Source organism: Nicotiana tabacum, chromosome 1 (assembly GCF_000715075.1).
Source record: "Nicotiana tabacum cultivar K326 chromosome 1, ASM71507v2, whole genome shotgun sequence".
NCBI classification, from domain to species: Eukaryota; Viridiplantae; Streptophyta; class Magnoliopsida; order Solanales; family Solanaceae; genus Nicotiana; species Nicotiana tabacum.
This window is the reverse complement of record NC_134080.1, coordinates 9,978,735-9,995,079: the sequence shown is the minus strand read 5'-3', so window position 1 is coordinate 9,995,079 and position 16,345 is coordinate 9,978,735. Positions and strand designations below refer to the sequence as shown.

The 16,345-nt window shown below is 36.1% G+C and overlaps 2 pseudogenes; both read left to right on the top strand.

The window, feature by feature from the left end:
- Positions 1–16,345, top strand: part of LOC142161919 (uncharacterized) — a 198,361-nt pseudogene that overhangs the window by 5,342 nt on the left and 176,674 nt on the right.
- Positions 12,765–14,346, top strand: LOC107784746 (small ribosomal subunit protein mL104 (rPPR9)-like; annotated as a pseudogene).

The following is a 16,345-nucleotide window of genomic DNA, read 5'->3' as shown; positions in this document are numbered from 1 at the left end:
GATAGAAACCGTTTCGCGGTACCGCAGGGAAACAAGGTTAAGGTCTGGATAAAAAAAACAAGTGATGGAAGTTCTGGGCAATGAGGTACGGCAATTGAGAGTTGTTTGGTTGGATAGATTGGGCTGATTAATCCAAAATGCATGTCTTGACCATTGGTACTAGTTGTCTCGCTCAGATAAGTTTCTTTTCCTTCTCTTTTCAAACAATCATCTGGTTTTGGATTCTTCTTATCCTTAACTCAAAAATCATTGCATTTCATTTTCTTTTGAGGGTTTTTATCTAGCTGAGATGTTTCAGTGCCAGTTTTGTTCAATGCAAGCAGAAAGGACTTCAAAGTTCACTACCAGCTTCTAGAATTGTAAAGCACAACGTGGTCAGAGCATGTCAAAAACAACTTGATATCAAGTGGAATATAGGGAATTAACGGAAGTTTCATCGGTGAAATGATTGGGAAATGTCGTGGGAAAGGCGAAAACTCAAACAAAAAGGTCAGAAAAGTGAAATAACAGCAGGGGTGTAAAACATTTAGGTCGCCAGAGGTTGGGAAATTTAAAAGTTGGTCAGAAAGTCAAGCGATTTAGGGTCAGTGCGTGGAAATTAGTCAACACAAAGCAAGGGGGAGAAAAGTTAGTTGTTGAAGAGGAATTCTCCAGGAGGGAAAAACAAGCACTAATCAGGATAAATGCAAGTAGTCAGGAGTCCGCCTGAAGAACGGAGACACACAGTTTAAATTTTAAAAGTCAGGAGTTCGCCTGGAGAATAGAGACATTCAATTTCAAATTTAGCAATCAGGAGTCCGTCTGGAGAATAGAGACATACTTTTCAAGTTTGACGTCAGGAGTCCGCCTGAAGAACGGAGACATACAGTTTAAATTTCAAAAATCAGGAGTCCGCCTGGAGAATAGAGACATTCAATTTCAAATTTAGCAATCAGGAGTCCGCCTGGAGAACAGAGACATACTTTTCAAGTTTGATGTCAGGAGTCCGCCTGAAGAACAGAGACACACAGTTTAAATTTTAAAAGTCAGGAGTCTGCGTGGAGAATAGAGACATTCCATTTCAAAGATAGCAATCAGGAGCCCACCTGGAGAATAAGGGAATACAATTCAAATCCTAAGTAGTCAGGAGCCCCCCTGAAGAATAGAATGGCGATTTATTGGTTGAAATCTCGCCAACCTAAAGAAAGGAGTGGCATTTTTAAAGTTGTTGTTGAAGTTGGGAGCCCGCCCAGATAACAGAGGCATACATTTCAGTCTTTACATTTCAAGTGTTGAAGTTGGGAGCCCGCCGAGATAACAGAGGCATACATTTCAGTCTTTACATTCCAAGCGTTGAAGTTGGGAGCCCGCCCAGATAACAGAGGCATACATTCAGTCTTTTCATTTCAAGTGTTGAAGTTGGGAGCCCGCCCATAGAACAGAGGAATACATTCCAGTCTTTATATTTCAAGCATTGAAGTTGGGAGCCCGCCCAGATAACAGAGGCATACATTTCAGTCTTTATATTTCAAGCATTGAAGTTGGGAGCCCGCCCAGATAACAGAGGCATACATTCAGTCTTTTCATTTCAAGTGTTGAAGTTGGGAGCCCGCCCATAGAACAGAGGAATACATTCCAGTCTTTATATTTCAAGCATTGAAGTTGGGAGCCCGCCCAGATAACAGAGGCATACATTTCAGTCTTTATATTTCAAGCGTTGAAGTTGGGAGCCCGCCCAGATAACAGAGGCATACATTTCAGTCTTTTATTTCAAGTGTTGAAGTTGGGAGCCCGCCCATAGAACAGAGGAATACATTTCAGTCTTTATATTTCAAGCGTTGAAGTTGGGAGCCCGCCCAGATAACAGAGGCATACATTTCAGTCTTTAATTTTCAAGTGTTGAAGTTGGGAGCCCGCCCATATAACAGAGGAATACATTCAGTCTTTAATTTCAAGTATTGAAGTTGGGAGCCCGCCCATAGAACAGAGACATACATTTCAAGATCAAGTCAGAGGACAATAAAACAGAGGGTTACAATAGGAATCCCCAGCAGGAAACAACAAAATTCCCCGGCACCGGGAAACAGAAGGTTGCAACAAGAGGTCACAGTACAAACTAAAGTACATGTGTCAAAAGAAGAAAAGCACCGGAAGAAATGCAAGCAGACAAGGAAGCAAGGCAACAAAAACAAATTGTACTCTAGCCTAGCTTCTTGTTTTCTTTTAAGCATGGTGTAACAAGGAGATCGGTAAGCAGTGGTAATAGCATGCAACAACAGTAACATTGCAGTCCCACGGTAGTCCCAGCTACCAAAACTTCCCGAACTACATTGACCTGATTCCTGTTTAGCCCAGGATATGTAGGAAACCTTTGAAGCAAAGGTTCGGTCAAATCTTTTTCAAAAAAAAATGCTTCACACGAAGTACTCGGATGGGCAAAAATCGCTCGCTTTATCTTTGCACGAAAACCCTTCGTGTCTTCGGGCAAAGAGGGGCAGCTGTAAGCACGTGATTTTTGCCCAATATGATAATTACTCCCAAAAATTCAAAAATAAAATAATTTTCCTTGGTGTGGAATTTCTGTGATATTTTGAATAATTATTTGTATTTGTCTGTGCGTGTTTATTTGCTAAATTAATAAAAAATACAAAAATATGTCGCATTTTGCATGTAGGATTTAATTCTACAATTGTTAGTAATTAAATTTGTTTTACAAAAATTAAAAATTACAAAAATAGGCATCGTTTGCATTTTTAGCATTTAATGTCCAAATATACAATTTTATGCTTAATTATTGCTTAATTGGGCGTTAATTGTTATTGGAAGTTAATTTGCGCTTTTATAACTTAATTTAGTTCTTAACAATAGTTTAAGTATTTTTATAATTTAGTTTTAGAGAAATAAAAGAAGAAAAGAGAGCGAAAATATAAAGAAAGTCGGAATTGGGCCTCTTCTTCGATTTCAAGCCTCATGCCCAAAAATGGCACAATCTTCCCAAACGACCCAGTCCATTTCGAACTGGGTCGACCCAGTACATAACCCAACATCCTATCATTTTTTATTTTTTTTAACAAAAAAAAGGCCAAAAAACCCTAAAACTACTAAGTCATCCGCCACCCCCCTCATTTTACTTCTTCTTCCTCAAACTCCAAAACACCCCATCCATGGCTGCCCCCCCTACAAACCCCAGCCCGCAACGTCGACCACCCTCCCCCACGAACACTCCCTCACGTCCAAACGCCACCAACAAATAGCTCATCTGCGTCGTCACTTCCTCTTCTTCGTCCTTAGTCAAGCTCGAGCTTGAGCTCGCTTCCATGGCAGCTGTTTCCGCGTCGACTTCTGCGTCTGCTCCATCTCCAAACGACCATAGTCCTTAAAACACCCAGCTCCACCATGTCGACGAACAGCTCGTCGACCACTGCTCCGGCGCGTCGTTGCTGCTGCCGTTCCAGCAGCTCCGTCTTTCTCTGAGACGAAACAGCTGCTCGTCATCCTCCTCGACGGACAGCTGCTGCCATGGTCGACCAGCTGCTCCTGTGCTTCGTCGTTCCAACTGCTCCAGCTCCTCCGTTGCCGCGAACACTGCCAGCCGTTGCCGCTGCTCCTCCTTCCTCCGCCGCTGCTTCTGTTTCTCGACGTCGTACTGCTGCTGCTTGTCGCAGCAGGTGTTGGACGGACTGTTGCTGCTGCTCGCCGCGGCAGTAGCTGCGGGCTGCTTCTACTTCTTCTTCGTCTTCGTCGTCCTTCGTTCGAGCTTTGGTCGAGGCTCGGACAGATTTGTTTACAATCAAAGTTCGTCGTTGATTCATCTTCGGTTAGTTGTTTTTGAGTTTTATTTTTGTCCATATTTTTGTTTGATATTTTCCGGATCCAAAATCGTTAAAGAATTCAATTCTTGTTTTGTTCGTTGTTCATCGTTGAAATCATTTTTCTAGTTTGTTCATGTTCATGTGCTTTGTTAAAATTAATTTTCAGATTTCAAAATAGAAGTTTAATTAATTGTTTTCATATTCATTTCATGTTTGTATTATTGTTTAAGTGAATATTTGTTAGTTTGATGTTTGTTAGATTCAAATTGAAATTTAATTAACTATTTCTTCAATTTGTTTCATGTGTTTATGTATTGTTAGAAATTGTTAATATTGTTAAGTTCAAGCTTAAGGTCATAATTGTTTATTCGTCGATCTTGTTATTTGTCTAAAAAGAATTTAGTTGTGTTAAAGGAAATATATTGATTTAATCGTTTTAATCCGTCATGTTTGTTGTGTTAAAATAGATTCATTCATGTTCATACTTTGTTTGGATGATCTTGAATCCGAATTTTGTATAGCTTGATTTCTTGTTTATCATTTATGATTATTTCTTGAATTTGTCTCATAATCTTGTTTAAGTTTAATATAAGAATTGTTTGTTGTAATGTTTTTAGAGTAGTTGATTTTAAGTTCAATATTATTGAATTTAGAAATCTAAATATACTTGTTTATTGTTGTTGTTGAATCCGAAAATAGGATTGTTTGTTGCTAAAATATTGTTCAATCAAATTTTAGTTGTTCTTTGTTGTTCAATTTGTGTTCATGTGATTTGTTGTTGAAATGTTGAAGAAATCATGTTCATGTGGTTTGTTGTTGAAATGTTGAAGAAATCATGTTCATGAAATTTGTTGTTTGAACATTGTTAGAAATTAATCATATTGTCTATATTTTGGTTAAGTTTGATTAATTGATGTGTTATAGCTGATGGGTAGTTTGGTAATTTATAGTACTTTCGGGGGTAAAATAGTAATTTGCAATAGGGTCGGAGGGGTAGTTTAGGAATTGTACATTTTGTAATTGTTTATATAAAGCATGGGGGACAAAATAAAATGGGGTGGGTTGTGATATAGTTGTTTAATATAAAGGGGGACAAGACAAAATTTAGTGGGGGAATCTTGTATTTATTTATGTTAGGCATGGGGGACAAAATATAATGGGGTGGTGTGATATATTTATTTAATATAATGGGGATGAGTGAGAAGATAATGGGTTTGGTAGAGAAAATGGGTTGATTTTAATTGATTAAAAGATTTATGGGATGGGTTATAAGAAGTGTTGAAATCAGAAGAAAGACAGACACAGATACGAGAGAATACAGAGGAGAAAGAACGAATCTGAACAGAAAGAAAATAAGAGAGAGAAAAAAAAGGCTGAACATTTAGAGAGAGAAAATTCCGAAAAAATATTTAAACTTTCAAAAAAAAAAACTAAAAAAAGAAATCTTTTGCTTTCTTTCATTGTTTGAAATCAGAATTAATTGTTTTTCATCAAAGCTTGAAGCTTTTGTTTTGAGATTAATACTCCACCGGTTTGCAAACTCTGTTCCTGGGTTGTTACTGCTATTGGACTTTTGTTGATGTGTTGTATTGTTATTACTGCGTGGCTGACTTTCTTCTTCTTATATTGGCAATACCAGGTACACAACTATAATTTTGGCATTTTGTAAGCTGAAATGAAGAACGGAATGTTAAATTTTTAATTTAGTTTTAATTTTTTTTTTGTATTGTATTTAGATTATTCATGTATTATTATTCTGTCAATCACTGTCATTTGGCATAATTAGACATGTTATAGCGATATATTAAATAACGCCTTAACCGGATTATTAGGAAATATATTCAAGACGGATTACTAATTAAAACTGTTTAATAATCAAAATAGAAGAAATAACGTAAAAATGGCGTTATTGAATCAGTTTGGCAAAAATTGATTAATTCCTTATTCATAAGGTTTTTGTCAACATTAAGTTAATCGGAATCATGTAGTTAATTTCAGTTAAAACATGAATTAGTTTGCAAATCAAGTATTAGGACATGATGTGAATTAAAACAAAGTTAGTTAAGTTTAAATTGTTTAACTTTTAGAAATATGGTTTAGTAATCAAGTTTTTTTTAATTTTCAGTATTTGTAAATAATTAATTTCAATAAGCTTAAGTCATACTAACAATATGTTTTAATCCAACTATGGGATAATTAGTTTTTTTTTACTTTTTGGGCAATTCCATGTTGTTCGTAATTATCATTTTAGTAATATTACTTTCCATTAATATTTGTTTTGAATTAGTAATTAATATGTTATTTTTAAGTATGTAGAGATTGACTTCATAATTATGGACAAACTTAGTAATAATAAAGATGTAGTCATTAAAGGGTATTCATAAAATAAGGGAGGATCTCGCTAACAAATAAATAAATATAAATAATACAAAAAATTGCAGTCCTCCAATCTTATTTATTTATTTTTTTATATAAGAAAATACCTAGATTTCAAGATGGGCGATTTAGTAAAATTCACGGTCTTACCTAATAATATCATAACGCGTAGTATTTTAGCGCATATTTAATAAGGTTATTTTCTTGAATACGGGTGTACATTTATGTAACCTGAATCACGATCTTGACGAAGTCAAAATGCATCAACAAATCACGCGTGCACTGGTTGTGGCGTGGCTCGAGATGCGTTTTTACGACGTTGCAATTTTGTATAAAAAATATAATGATAAAAGCGATTTTTAAAAGTTAAAATTGCACATAAGTTTATAATACGTATTATATCAGATAGTCAAGCCAAATATAACAGTTGAGCGACCGTGCTAGAACCACGGAACTCGGGAATGCCTAACACCTTCTCCCGGGTTAACATAATTCCTTATCCAGATTTCCGGTTCGCGGACTGCAATACAGAGTCATTCTTTTCCTCGATTCGGGATTAAAATTGGTGACTTGGGACACCCTAAATATCCCAAGTGACGACTCTAAAATAAATAAACAAATCCTATTTCGACTGTCCTTTAATTGGAAAAAACTCCTTGTACCCTCGCGGGGCGAAAAAAGGAGGTGTGACAGTGTTGACAAAGCAAATGCCCTTTACAAGGAAACTGAGAACACTGGATTGCCAGTTGAGCCAAAGGCCTATATGGTGCATCCTAGCTATGCAAAGAAGAAACCTACAGCTGTGAAGAAGGAGAAGAAGCGAGAGACACCACCTCAGAAAATGGCTAGAAAGAGGACAAAGCTAAAGAAACTTCGCCTGAGTTTTGTGAAGAAACCTAGGAAAATGCAGCGCCAAGCATATAGATCCCTTTTGTATCTGATGATTTTGAGAGAGTGTTTCAAGTGGTATGCTGAAAGGTTTTCCCCCCTTTGTTTTGATATAACTAGGCAACATTGGAAATAAAATCTTTGATTCGCAGCTGGGCACACTCTTTTTTTTTGCTTTTAAAATATGTAACTGATGAACCAATTTATATTCTTGTATCTCATGAATCCATTGTGAACTAAAGATCCAACTTGCTGTAATATGTTCTTTACGTAACAAATAGTAGTTTTCTATGCTTCAGATGGACTTGAGTAAATATATTCTCTAGTGACGGATAAATCTAAATTACTTGTGACTAGATTAATTGGCAATCGTTGGTGTTGAATTCGTTGTGCATTTGTCTATATAGGCGCACATATTTTGTACTGGTTTATTGAAGTCGGATGCAAGAACAACATGTTCAAATAATCATTGGAATTTTCTCATTTTCGGTGCCCTTTAGTCTAAACTCTAAGTGATTTCTAGCATGTCTCGCACATACTTTTTTCCCCTTCTCCTGGCAATTAGCTTGTTAATTTACCTACTTTGAAGTATAATACATATCCCAGTGTGGTACTGCATCTTTGGGTAAGATATTTAGATGTGCCATGTTAAGTTAGATTCTTATTTACCCTAAATATTGTTGTACCAGTTAGAGGGAACTAATATTTTGCATAGTATTCTCTGTATTTGGTAATTCTTTAAAAAAAATTATGTCATTTGTTCTTGCTATGTAAGATTGCTCGATATTCCTGCCAATCAACATGGTTGAGGTTTCCGTAGAATTATAGACATTTAGTTATATTAGCAGAATTTGCCCTTACAAAGAAGACATGTGGATTCTGAATCAAAATAGATGATATAATAAGTATCATCTTCACATCTAAGTGAATTACCTTATCAGGGTTAGTGTTGCACTTTACGGCCATAAACCTAATAATAGTTTCTTAGGTCGTATTTGACGTCCAGGACAAATATTAGGCGATCCGGGTCCGGATCCTCCCGAGCCCACGACGGAAGGCGTTGGCTATAGCACACGAAAATTTGGGACTCGAGCAGATTTTCAGTTTTATAGCCGTAAAGTGCCAAAAAATGTAATTTGGTCAGGGCGGGTTGGTGACAATGGTTTCTTAGGTCGTATTTGACGTCCAAGACAAATATTAAGTGATCTGGGTCCGGATCCTCCCAGTCCCACGGTGGAAGGCGTGAGCTATAGCATACAAAAATTTGGGAGTCGCGCGGATTTCCAGTTTTATGGCCCTAAAGTGCCAAAAATGGTAATGGAAACAGTGAATGATGAAGACTGAATGGATGAAAAATATTCAATATGATGTGGTAGAATAGTGAAAATACTGCAAATTATTTGTGGATGGACCATGGAAAATGAACAGGGCATTAGGAGGGTTTGTCTTGCTCGGCAAATATGAAGTTTGCTGACTTAAATATGGAATTTGCACATAAATATCTGCATTTTGGATATATGTGACTAAAATTTCAGCGATATTATAACTTTGAGCGATCATCTGCTGCTATTACAAAGTAGTTAAGGACAAATCCTAGCGGAAACAAAAACACTTCAGTGATTTCTTCCCCATCTATCCAAACTTTGGTGGATAGAGTTACTTGGTACCTGATATTTGTGAGAGATGACAGATTTCCTATGGAATTAGTCGAGGTGGGCGCAAGCTGACACCACAGTTATGAAAAAAGAAGATGATGATAATGTCCACTTAGGTCACATTTCAGCTAGATTGGTAGCATTGTGGAGGATGTACTGAACTTGGCTGTAATATTTTCTGGTGTTACTTTTTTATGACATATAACTTGATTTATCAAATTGAAGCTTGCTTTCGCGCCAACGAGAATGAGGGCTTCACCTGATCATCCTAAACCCACTAATGAGCAAGAGAAAAATGAAGAGGTTTTTTCTTATTAAAGATAATAAGAGAACCAAAAAAAAGAGCAAAGAGCTATTAGAAAAAATAACCGAATATGAGGACGAAATAATTAGGCCTTGATAGTATAGTCACTGTCCTTAAGGAATTTAAGCCTCCCAATTTCGTTGCTGCAGGGATTATGGCAGAATTCATCCAGGATTCTACAAAGCCTCTGAAATTCGAGTACCGACAATTAACTCGAATTTCCACTTGAACAAATTGATGAATTGAAGATAGCAGAAAAAGAAGAAAATAAAAACTGTTGATTTTCTGATGATTTTTGTTTTGGAGAAGAAAGGGGTATTTATAAATCCTTTAGGTGTCTGTTAGGATTAACAGACTCAACCTTTGCCAATAGACACCTTTTAAAAATCAAAAGTCACCTTTTTCAAAATTAAAAAAACGTTTTAATAATTAAAATGTTTTTTATTAATTAAAAAAATTAATAGGTGACTAAAAGAAATAAATTTCGGGATATTTGGTTATTTTCATCCTTTGAAATTGAAATCGTTAAAACACCACAAAATTTTGACTTCAAAAAAGTTGCATCAACAACAATCACTGGTCTACAATGATTCTAACCAGCTATTGATGATCCATATGCAAAAAACATATAAAGAAACCTGAAAATACAATATAACAGAAGGTTAAAAATACAGGACACCAAATTAAGGACAGGTAGTCCTTAACTTAGAGTTACAAGTTCAAAAGTTAAGGACAGGTAGTCCTTAACTTAGAGTTACAAGTTCAAAATTTAAGAACATGTAGTCCTGAACTTAGAGTTAAAAGTTAAAAAGTTAAGGACTTCTTGTCTTTAACTTAGAACTAAAGCACAGAAATTAAGGACAGGTTGTTCTTAACTTAGAGTTACAAGCACAAAATTTAAGGACATGTAGTCTTGAACTTAGAGTTCCAAGTTCAAAAAATAAGGACATGTAGTCCTGAACGTAGAGTTTAAAGTTCAAAAGTTAAGGACAGGTAGTCCTAAAGTTCAAGTTACAAGCTCACAAATTAAGGACACTTGGTCCTTAACTTAGAGTTACAAGCACAGATATTAAGAACATGTAGCCCTTAACTTAGAGTTATACGAACAGAAATTAAGGACACCATGTCCTTAACATTTTCACTGCACACATCAAAGTTAAGGACACCATGTCTTTAACTTTTTCATTGCACACATCAAATATAAGGACACCATGTCCTAAAGTTTATAAAACAGAATAATAAACTCTTTTTGATTGTTTACCTATTGTCGTCTAACTTTATGTTAGTATATGTTCCCGGGTTTTTACTTTTCATCATATACAAGTATGAAGACAATAATTCATAATTCTCTTCAGGAGTTCCTTTTATTAAAGCTGCAACACATCGAATAGCACGCCACGTCTTATGATAACCAATGTCTAGTCCATGCAATTTTTGCATTTCTGCCATGACAAAGGCTGGTGTAACTTCAAACCTTGGGCCTCGAAGATTGTCAATAATGTAACCACTAATCAACTTTGAAGTTGCATGTCTTTGATCAGCTTTCATAGTGTTAACTGAGCTGTCATAATTTTTCTCAATCTTTACAATCTTGAATCTTAAATTCTGAAAGCACACACACACCACTCACACCTATCATCATTGCATTTCAACGAATATCTTGTTGAGCTTGATCTAACAACCTTGAATTCAAAATGTCCTTTAATTGCTATAATCAAAAAATGGTTAATTATACTCTTCTTTTTGTCAAATATTGATCCCACTTTTTTCATCCAACGAAGCATTTTCTCTAAATATCGTAGTTGGGGATTCTTTTTGTTTCGAATTTGAGCTTCGTCTAGTTAGTTGAGTAGAGGGTTTTTCAGCAACTTCTTCTATTACCGGTGCACCCTCTAAGACTTGAATACCCAAAGTTTTTTTATTGTCAATCTCTATAATGCTTTGTCCTTCCACTTGAATAGAATCAAATGTTTGAAGCACCTCTTCAGTTATTGGTTGAGCTTCAAACACATCTATTTCCATTGTTGGCATTTGTCTTGATTGTCATGTTGAGTTTCTATATTGACATGTTCAAAGGTGCTTGTAGAACCAAAAACTCTTTTCGAAACATCAACAATGAAATGACAGCCCTTGAAGAGTGAATGACCTTTTAGTAACTCTAGACATGTGTGAAGATCTAAAAATTTGGATACAAACATTCCCTTGCTTGTTCCTAGGTTGATATTAAACCATATCATTGCTTCAAACTTGTCTTTATCCAATTCAATAACTTCAAAGACCTGTTTAATGAAATTTTCAAATCGAATTGCCTCAGGTAGTGGAACAAGCTTTGTTTGATGATCAAGATACTTATAGTCTGCAGTCCATCTACCATTAAAAGCAACTATAATACATATCGTTTCCATCCTGCAAGTCAAGAAAATGGGAAATTCAGGACATATTTATACATCAATCGTGAAGTTAAGGACACAGTGTCCTAAACTTTATCAATACAACTTGCAAAACACATGACACTATGCCCCTAATATTTAGAACAGTCATGAAGTTAAGGTACTATATATCCTGAATATTTACACAGTAGTCATGAAGTTAAGGACACTATGTCCTTAATATTTAGAACAACTGCAAAAAAGTTAAGGATATCATGTCCTTAACTTTATCAATACAATTTGCAAATATAGGACATTATGTCCTTAATATTCAGAACAACAACAAAAAAGTTAAGGACACCATGTCCTTAACTTTTTCAATACAATTTGCAAAAACAAGACCCTATGTCCTTAATATTCAGAACAATAGCAAAAAAGTTAAGGACATCGTGTCCTTAAATTTTTTAATACAATTTGCAAAGACAGGACACTATCTCCTTAATATTCAGAACAACAACAAAAAATTTAAATATATCGTGTCCTTAACTTTTTCAATACTATTTGCAAAAATAGGACACAATGTCCTTAATATTCAGAATAACAGTCATGTTAAGGACACCAAATTCTTAACATTATGTCCTCAATATTTTTAGAATAATCACAGAGTTAAGGACGCGATATCTTTAGTGTTATCAATCCAGAAAAGGAAAAAAAATCAAATTCCTAGTAACGAATTAAAAATCCGCACAAACACAAAAAAAAGAAGAAGCATAAAGAGATATCTCAAAACATAGAAGTTACTATAATTTTATGGTGACAGACGAGAAAGTTGAATATTCTAGTTTAAAATCGGAAGAGAAGCTTATGCAATTTTGGACGATCATAGCCTTTGCAAGTTAGTTACGTAAGTTTGAGCTGCTGCTGCTGATCGTTAATAAGGAGCGTATGTATAAGCCAAATCCTTATAACAGAAGGGTATTTTGGTTTGGGTGGGTAAAAGTTTATTAAAGCAGTGGCTAAAGACTAAAGACATTTAAAATAGTGGCTTAAAAATAAAGACATGTGTTATTAATGGCTATCTGTGCACATCGCCCCCAAAAATTATACAAGTTTTATACACTTTTACGGCTACCAAATATAAATAATTTATGGCACAAGATAAAAGTGATAATACCCCAATATTTTTTGTGGAACGGCTAAATGCATAACTTTTCCACACTAGTGGTCAAAAAGGCCCAAAATTTGCCACCCAAAGAGAAAGCCCAAAAATACACCAACTTAGCTCAGAGTTATAGCAGTAGCAGTAGCTGTAGCAGCAGCAGAGAGGGTTTAACAATCCGCCATAGTCGCCTCCCTTTCTCACACAGAATAGACAATGAAAATGTGTAGACTCATGTCCCCATTAACACTCCTCCACCTTCGAACACTGTTCCGCCGCTGTATTTCTTCGTCAGTGACTAATCAATCCCACCACCTTCCCTATTCCCAATTCTCCCTTTCCAAAACCCACATTTTCACTTCATCACTGCCCCATGACCCATTTACGTTTTCGCTATATTGCACCAGTTTTAAACCCTTTTCATCCGAATCTAAAGATCCTATAAAGGATCAAGAAGAAATAATTGCTCAGTCTTTATCGTCTGAGATTGTCAAAGAACTCGACGCAGAATCTCTCTCCATTCCAGAAAGACTCGATCTTGCTTTCTCCCACATAACTTTAACGTCTTCCCTGATCCTTACCACACTCAATCTTTCCCCAGATGCTGGTAGAACTGCTTTAGGGTTTTTCAAATGGGTAAAATCCAAAGAAAATTTCAATCTTGATGATGAAGTTGTGTCTTACTTTGTGGATTATTTTGGGAGGAGAAAAGATTTTAAAGATGCAAATGATGTTCTTACTGATGGCCGAGAGGGGTAACTGGCTTTAAGGCATTTGAGTCTATGGTTGATAGGCTTGTACGGGCCGGGAGGTCCACTCAGGCAGTGACATTCTTTAAAAATATAGAGAAAGATTATGGGTTAGTTAGGGATTTGAATTCTTTGAAGTTGGTTGTTTCAAGGTTGTGCGAGCATGGTTTTGCTAGTTATGCTGAGAAAATGGTGAAGAATTTAGCTAATGAATTTTTCCCTGATGAACATGTATGTGATATGTTGATAAGGGGTTGATGTGTTGGCGGGAAACTTGATGAGGCATAGAGGTTAGCTGGGGAGATGTATAGAGGAGGGTTTGAAATTGGTACTTCAGCATATAATGCAATTCTTGATCGTGTTTGTAGGCTTTGTAGGAAGAAGGATCCGTTTTGGTTTCAATCTGAGGTAGAGAATGTGTTACTGGAATGGAAGAGAAGGGTGTTCCTAGAGATGTGGAAACCTTTAATGTGTCGATCACTAACTTGTGTAAAATCAGGAAAATGGAGGATGCAATGATTCTGTTTTACAGGATGGGTCAATGGGGTTGTTCTCCAGATAAGACGACTTTTTTGACACTTATTACGAGCTTGTACCAGGCTGCAAGGATTGGAGAGGGTGACGAAATGATTGATATAATGAAATTTGCAGGTTTTGGGGATGCACTTTATAAGAAGGCCTATTATGAATTTTTGAAAATTTTATGTGGGATTGAGAGAACTAATCATGTTATCACTGTCTTTGCTAAGATGAAAGAGGATGGTCGCAACCCGGGGTTAAAGACTTATGATTTGTTGATGGGAAAGCTGGTTGCTCATAATCGTGTTGACAAAGCAAATGACCTTTACAAGGAAGATGAGTACAATGGATTGCCAGTTGAGCCAAAGGCCTATATGGTGCATCCTAGATATGTAAAGAAGAAACCTACAACTGTGAAGAAGGAGAAGAAGCGAGAGACACCGCCTGAGAAAATGGCTAGAAATAGGACAAATGTAAAGAAAATTCGGCTGAGTTTTGTGAAGAAACCTAGGAAAATGCATCGCCGAGCATATTGATCCCATCTATATCTGATGATTTTGAGAGACTTTTTCAAGTGGTATGCTGAAAGGTTTTCCCCCCTTTTGTTTTGATATAACTAGACAACATTGGAAATAAAATCTTTGATTCGCAGCTGGGCACACTCCTTTGTTTTTTTTTTGCTTTTAAAATATGTAACTGATGAACCAATTTAAATTCTTGTATCACATGAATCCACTGTGAACTAAAGATCCAACTTGCTGTCATATGTCCTTTACATAACAAATAGTAGTGACATTTTTCTATGCTTCAGATGGACTTGAGTATATATATTCTCTAGTGACGGATAAATCTAAATTACTTGTGACTAGATTAATTGGCAGTCGTTGGTGTTGAATTCGTTGTGCATTTGTCTATATAGGCGCACATATTTTGTACTAGTTTATTGAAGTCGGATGCAAGAACAACATGTTCAAAATAATCAATGGAATTTTCTCATTTTCGGTGCCCTTTAGTCTAAACTCTAAGCTGATTTCTAGCATGTCTCGCACATACTTGTTTCCCCTTCTGCTGGCAATTAGCTTGTTAATTTACCTACTTTAAAGCATAATACATATCCCAGTGTGGTGCTGTATCTTTGGGTAAGATATTTTGTCACGCCCCGAACCTGGGCCTAGACGTAACACGGCACTCGGTGCCTGACTACATGTGACCGAGCGAACCAACTGGCTGGCTGAATCAACATGTGGTATCATAACATACTGAATGAGGAAGATAAACTAACATATGCTGATATACGGAAAGTCCGGAGAATATAAATCAAAGAGCGAAAATACTAATACAATTCTAAAACATATTTGTAGCCAACATTTCTTACTATGAAAAGCATGTGACTCTGTCTAACTGTTACTCTAGTCTATGAAGCCTCTATTGAAGTGCTGAAAACACTGACTATCTGTAAATACTGAAAGGCTGTAAAGTAATGATAATGCCCCGAAAGAACTGGGGATCACCAAATAGCTGGTACGAGAATCCTAGCGCTCTGCATCGTCGACCTGTAAATCATTACATGCATTGTGAGATGCAGGCCCCGAGCAAAAAGGGATGTCAGTACATTTGAATTGTACTGGTATGTAAGACTACTGAAAGAAAGAATTATAAATGCCGAAATTGAAACTAAGCTGATATCTGAGAATTGATAATTGAAATGATAACTATTGAAACTGAAACTGAAATGATAACTAATAACTGATAAATTAAATGATAACTAATAAATGATAAATGATAATTGATAAATGAAATGATAGCTAATAAATGATAATTGGACTGATAACTGGTAACTGAACTGATAACTGGTAACTGATATGATAACTAATAACTGAATGGTAACTAATAATTGAACTGAAAGGAAGTAAGGATATGAATACTCCCTCTTCTGAATGATGAACAACCTGTTTATTTGAATAACCCATTCTTTTGCTCCTAGATAAATTCTAAAGTCTCAAATGGTTATAATCAAGATTATTCTTTATCACCCATAAGGTAAATAACACCCTTAACCAATAATCAACAATCAACAAGCCAAACCTATAATTGTTCATGCTTTTCTATCAAACCCATCAACTCATATCTCTTGAACTTGAGTCAATAATCATTAATCCAATGCTAGAATCAATTAGAGGGTGAAGACATACCTTTTTGACGTTCAATCTTCTTGAATTCGAATTCTAGGGTTTGTTCTCTCAACAATGATGCCCCAAACAATATCTAATGATATGGAGGGTTTACCCATGTTAATAAGATATTGGGATATTGAAACTAACTTAGAATCATTATTAGAACTTACCTTGGGTGGTGGAAGGACCCTTAGGGAGTTAGATTTTTGAGAGTTCTCCTTTCTAGAGCAAGTTTTTATGTTTTGGGGCTGTGGGGGACGAAATATGGCTTTAAAACGACCCCCCACTAGCGCGCCCACGCATATGAAGGCCTGCCCGCGCTACTGACCGCGCTAAACAGCAGTAGCACTGCCTCAAAATC